The sequence below is a fragment of the Schistocerca piceifrons genome, chromosome 6 (genome assembly GCF_021461385.2).
Source record: "Schistocerca piceifrons isolate TAMUIC-IGC-003096 chromosome 6, iqSchPice1.1, whole genome shotgun sequence".
NCBI classification, from domain to species: domain Eukaryota; kingdom Metazoa; phylum Arthropoda; class Insecta; order Orthoptera; family Acrididae; genus Schistocerca; species Schistocerca piceifrons.
The window spans coordinates 309,359,150-309,365,544 of NC_060143.1; the positions used below are offsets into that span (position 1 = coordinate 309,359,150).

The following is a 6,395-nucleotide window of genomic DNA, read 5'->3' on the forward strand; positions in this document are numbered from 1 at the left end:
TCCAGCCTATGACTCGCGACTGGGGAAGACCTAGGACGATGAGGACACCTGCAATGGACGAGGCAATTCTTCGTGCAGTTGACGATAACCCTAATGTCAGCGTCAGAGAAGTTGCTGCTTTACAAGGTAACGCTGACCACGTTACTGTATGGAGAGTGCTATGGGAGAACCAGTTGTTTCCGTACCATGTACAGCGTGTGCAGGCACTATCGGAAGCTGATTGGCCTCCACGGGTACACTTCTGCGAATAGTTCATCCAACAATGTGTCAATCCTCATTTCAGTGCAAATGTTCTCTTTACGGATGAGGCTTCATTCCAACGTGATCAAATTGTAAATTTTCACAATCAACATGTGTGGGCTGCACGCAATTGTGCAATCACGTCATCAACACAGATTTTCTGTGAACGTTTGGGCAGGCATTGTTGGTGATGTTTTGATTGGGCCCCATGTTCTTCCACCTACGCTCAATGGAGCACGTTATCATGATTTCATACGGGATACTCTACATGTGCTGCTAGAACATGTGCCTTTACAAGTACGACACAACATATGGTTCATGCACGATGGAGCTCCTGCACATTTCAGTCGAAGTGTTCGTACGCTTCTCAACAACAGTTTCGGTGACCGATGGATTGGTAGAGGCGGACCAATTCCATGGCCTGCACGCTCTCCTAACCTCAACCCTCATGACTTTCATTTATGGGGGCATTTGTAAGCTCTTGTCTACGCAACCCCGGTACCAAATGTAGAGACTCTTCGCGCTCGTATTGTGGACGGCTGTGATACAATACGCCATTCTCCACGGCTGCATCAGCGCATCAGGGATTCCATGCGACGGAGGGTGGATGCATGTATCCTCGCTAACGGAGGACATTTTGAACATTTCCTGTAACAAAGTGTTTGAAGTCACGCTGGTACGTTCTGTTGCTGTGTGTTTCCATTCCATGATTAATGTGATTTGAAGAGAAGTAATAAAATGAGCTCTAACACGGAAAGTAAGCGTTTCCGGACACATGTCCACATAACATATTTTCTTTCTTTGTGTGTGAGGAATATTTCCTGAAAGTTTGGCCGTACCTGTAGAATAACATTAACAACAGCAGAAAATGGTACTAAAGGAGTACGATTCGGTATGAGTAGGAAGGTAGGGAGCCGGCCCCTGTGGCCGAGTGGTTCTAGGCGCTTCAGTCCAGAACCGCGCTGCTGCTGCGGTCGCAGGTTCGAATCCTGCCTCGGGCATGGATGTGTGTGATATCCTTAGGTTAATTAGGTTTAAGTAGTTCTAAGTCTAGGGGACTGATGTCCTCAGATGTTAAGTTCCATAATGCTTAGAACTATTTAAACTATTTGAAGGTTGGGAAGACAGTGAGCTACTGCCAACAGTTCGGTGTTGTTAATGTCACTACCAACAGCAAACAAAGGCCATCAAGAATAGGTCAGGTATACATGTCAGTGTCGCAAGGAGAACACGATGAGACAGAGAAAGTACATTAGGATATCGAACGGGTAATTCAGTCGATAGAAGTTGACAATCTCATAATAATGAGGAATGGGAATGCGATGACAGGGTAAGGAAGTAAAGACAAATTTGCAGAATAATATCTGCTGAGTAACAGGAATGAGAGATGAGGAAGCCACACAGAGTTATGCGATAAAACCCAGATGGTAATAGCAAATACACTGTTTAAAAACCAGAAGAGGAGGAAGTAGACTTGAAAAAATCTCGGTTGCACGGAAAAATTCCACCTGAATTATATCATGGTTAGACAGAAACTCCGATATCTGATACTGAATTGTAAGATGTGCCCAGGAGTCGTATAAATTCGGATCACAATTTAGTGATTATGAAGGGTAGACTGAAGTATGAAAGAATAATCCGAAAGAATCATTATGGAAAGAAGCTGGATACTCAAGTTCAGAGGTATGAGATGCATCTGAAATTCTGTAAAAATGTAGATACAGCGATAAGAAATGTAGATATTGAGCAGTTCAGTTGGAGAGGGTTGAACATAGATGAAAAGTGCAGTCACAGCAGTAGGACAAGAACAGAAACTAGGAAGGTAAGTGTGAAAAAACATTGGGTAACAGAAGAAATACTTCGGTTGATCGACAAAAGAAGGAAGTGCAAATATACCCAGAAAAATATGAGAATACAATAACAATTTACTCTGTAGTGATATAAACAGCAAGTGCAAGGAAGCCAAGGGCGAATAGCTGCAGGAAAAACAATAGTTCAAATGGCTCTGAACACTATGGGACATAACATCGGAGGTCATCAGTCCCCTAGAATTTAGAACTATTTAAACGTACCTAACCTAAGGGTATCACACACATCCATGCTCGAGACAGGATTCGAACCTGCGACCGTAGTGGCCGCGTGGGTCCAGACTGAAGCACCTAGAACCGCTCGGCCACACCGACCGACAGCTGCAGGAAAAATGTGAAGAAATCAATAGAGTCGGTAGGATTGATTCAGCATACTGAAGTGTCAAAAATTATAAGCAAGGACGTCAACATTAAGAGTGCAATGGAAATTCCCCCAGTAAACCCAGAGGATGGCGCGGATAGGAGAGAGAACCTTGATGGCCTCTACGAGTGGGGAGTGGCAGGGAAGGCTTGTCAGATGACGTGACAGAAGAAGAAATGGGAGTCCATATGGAAGAGATGGTGACTCCTGGTTCAGTGTCAGATAAAATAAAGCAGAAATCATATGCATCATTCCCTTGGAACTTCTGAAATTAATGGGGAAAGTGACAACCAAACAAAATTCAAATTGTCTTGTAGACTCTGTGATGCTGCAGAGATACCAGCAGATTTTCAGAAAAATATGACGAAGAGAGTCATGGCAGATAAGTGCGACAACAATTGCTAAAGCAGGTTCACATATCATGCACACCAGTTGTTCACAAGAACAATATACAGAGAATGGGAAACAAAACAGTGGAGATTTTAGATGTTAATCTGTTTGGCTTCAGGGAAGGTAAAGCCACTATTGATGTAGTTCTGACATTGCGCTGATAAAGGATGCAAGACTTAAGAAAAATAATGCGCCGTTCACTGGATTTGTCCACCTAGAAAAAGTTCTCGATAATGTAAGAGGCTGCAAGGTCATTGAAATATAGAGAAAAGTATAAGTAAACGGTAGGGAATGATGGGTAGTATTCAATACGTACAAGAACCAAGAGGGAACAATAGGATTGGAAGACAAATAACGTAGTGTTCGGATTAAAAAGGATGTCAGACAGGGATGCAGTCTTTCGTCCAAGCTGCTCAATCTATAAGTCGAAGAAGCTATGGCGAAAACAAATAGAAAGCCTGGAAACAGGAATTAAAATTTAGGGTGGAAGGATATCACGATAAGATTCGCTGATGACATTGCATTACTGTACCAACTGAATGGAATGAACAGTCTAACGAGTATAGAATAGGGATGTGAGTAAAGCAGAGAAAGTCGAAATTAATGAATAACACAAATGGAATTTTCGATAATAACGACACATGACAGACAAAGCAATGAGAACATAAAAAGCAGACCAGCACAGGCAAAGAGAACATTCCTGCCCATATCGAATATCGGCAGTAATGTGAGGAATAATTTTATGAGAATATACGATTTTAGGACTGGATTGTATAGCAGTTAATCACGGACAGTGTTAAAATCGGGGAAGAGGAGAATGGAGATGTCTGAGATTTCGTGTTATAGAAGAATCGAGGAAAGTTAGGTACACTGATAAGGAATGAGGAGTTTCTTCGAAGAATTGGCGAAGAAAGGGACATATAGAAAACACTGATAGAAAGACGAGACAGGGTAGTGGGACAAGTGTTAAGACATCAGGTAATAACGTTCATGGTACTAGAGAGACCTGCAGATGTACAAACAGGAGGGAAAACATAGACTGGAATTTACCCAACAAATAATTGAGGACGTAGAGTGCAAATCCCTGAGATGAAGAGTTAAGAGCAGAAGAGGAATGTGCTATGGGCCGCATCAAAACAATCAGAAGGCTGATGATTTCAAAGAAAAAAAAAGGACTGTACTAGATTTAATCGAGACCAGTAATACGACTGCGCGTCATGTCTTAGACCAGTATAAAGTGAGTGCTGTTACGAACTAGGCGCAATTATTGCTACGAAAAAGAGGCGGATAGAAAGTGTTACAAACATTGTTGTTGCCCACACGGTTTTATCTCCTCCAATGAAGTACCGAATAGGGAACAACGCAGATTGTTTGAAAGATACGAGACGCATAATGTTTTAACTAACACTTCGAAATTAATCAAGCTGCGACCTAGAAATCTGGTGACGGTGTTGGTCTTTCTCTACATATTTATCAGTCAATGCAACAAAATTTTGCCAACGGCAGAAGACTTGGTGGGGATCTATGTTGCAGAAGTGTGTGTTTAGGTTGTAAACGAAATAATGTTCCTCCCCGAATACCACCAAGTTGTCATTCTGCAGATGACAGCCACGTAGCACCGCCCGGGTAGCCGTGCGTATTAACGCGACTACTTCCAGGTAGGAAGATATGCCGGCCCCAGGTCGAATCCACGTGGCGGCTTAACCACGAGCAATAAGTGTGCCGGCCAGAGTGGGTGCGGTGTCCCGCATCCCACTAGGTTAATACTGGGCTGGTTGCCGTGTTCCACCTTACACGTTACGCAAACTTTTAGCATACTTTCCCACACTTGCACACAGAATTTACTCCGTGTAGACTCAGAATCTGGCAGCCCAACAACATAACCAGGCCACAGTCCACTGGCCAATGCCTCGCCAGCTCAGCAACGTCAACAGGGTCACCTCTTCCGCAGTAAGCCCTTCCGTGAGTCAACCAGAGGGAGATAATGCGGGCCCTTGCCGCATGACCGCATACTGGCTACGTCACGCCTGACCTTTGAGCCCGATCCAGACTTCACATTGCGGCCTCGATACATGGGCCTTCCTCAGCTGTTATTACATGGATTTAAGCCACCAGGACAAGTTCATCATGGTGTTGCCACTGCTCGGTCATACGTTGCCACATCTATAACATTTTCTCCACCGGACTTCGAACCAACGACCACGTCTGAGTGTCAAACCCGGGCACACGGACCTCGCTTCCCTGCCGTGCTGTAATCCAGCACACATCAACTGCATCCGTGTGATGATGATGATAATGACGATGGTGATGTTTGGTTTGTGGGGCGCTCAACTGTGCCGTTATCAGCGCCCGTACAAGTTCCCAACCTTTACTCAGTCCAAACTCGCCACTTTCAGGAATGATGATGAAATGATGAGGGCAAGACAAACACCTAGTCATCTTGAGGCAGGTGAAAATCCCTGACCTCGTGCATCCGTGTGTCCGTACTGGCGTGCTGGGGACAGAAGACCAGCTACCGTCGTCGGAACCATACCTGTTCATAATGAGATTTTCACTCTGCAGCGGAGTGTGCGCTGATATGAAACTTCCTGGCAGATTAAAACTGTGTGCCCGACCGAGACTCGAACTCGGGACCTTTGCCTTTCGCGGGCAAGTGCTCTACCAACTGAGCTACCGAAGCACGACTCACGCCCGGTACCCACAGCTTTACTTCTGCCAGTATCTCGTCTCCTACCTTCCAAACTTTACAGAAGTTCTCCTGCGAACCTTGCAGAACTAGCACTCCTGAAAGAAAGGATATAGCGGAGACATGGCTTAGCCACAGCCTGGGGGATGTTTCCAGAATGAGATTTTCACTCTGCAGCGGAGTGTGCGCTGATATGAAACTTCCTGGCAGATTAAAACTGTGTGCCCGACCGAGACTCGAACTCGGGACCTTTGCCTTGCGCGGGCAAGTGCTCTACCAACTGAGCTACCGAAGCACGACTCACGCCCGGTACCCACAGCTTTACTTCTGCCAGTATCTCGTCTCCTACCTTCCAAACTTTACAGAAGTTCTCCTGCGAACCTTGCAGGAGAACTTCTGTAAAGTTTGGAAGGTAGGAGACGAGATACTGGCAGAAGTAAAGCTGTGGGTACCGGGCGTGAGTCGTGCTTCGGTAGCTCAGTTGGTAGAGCACTTGCCCGCGAAAGGCAAAGGTCCCGAGTTCGAGTCTCGGTCGGGCACACAGTTTTAATCTGCCAGGAAGTTTCATATCAGCGCACACTCCGCTGCAGAGTGAAAATCTCATTCTGGAAACATCCCCCAGGCTGTGGCTAAGCCATGTCTCCGCTATATCCTTTCTTTCAGGAGTGCTAGTTCTGCAAGGTTCGCAGGAGAACTTCTGTAAAGTTTGGAAGGTAGGAGACGAGATACTGGCAGAAGTAAAGCTGTGGGTACCGGGCGTCAGTCGTGCTTCGGTAGCTCAGTTGGTAGAGCACTTGCCCGCGAAAGGCAAAGGTCCCGAGTTCGAGTCTCGGTCGGGCACACAGTTTTA

The 6,395-nt window shown here is 45.5% G+C and overlaps 1 non-coding gene across 1 annotated transcript; it reads right to left on the reverse strand.

Moving 5' to 3' along the window:
- Nucleotides 1-5,766: 5,766 nt before the first annotated feature.
- Trnaa-cgc lies at nucleotides 5,767-5,841 on the reverse strand. The gene has a single exon. It is a non-coding gene; the product is annotated as a tRNA-Ala (tRNA).
- Nucleotides 5,842-6,395: the final 554 nt, after the last annotated feature.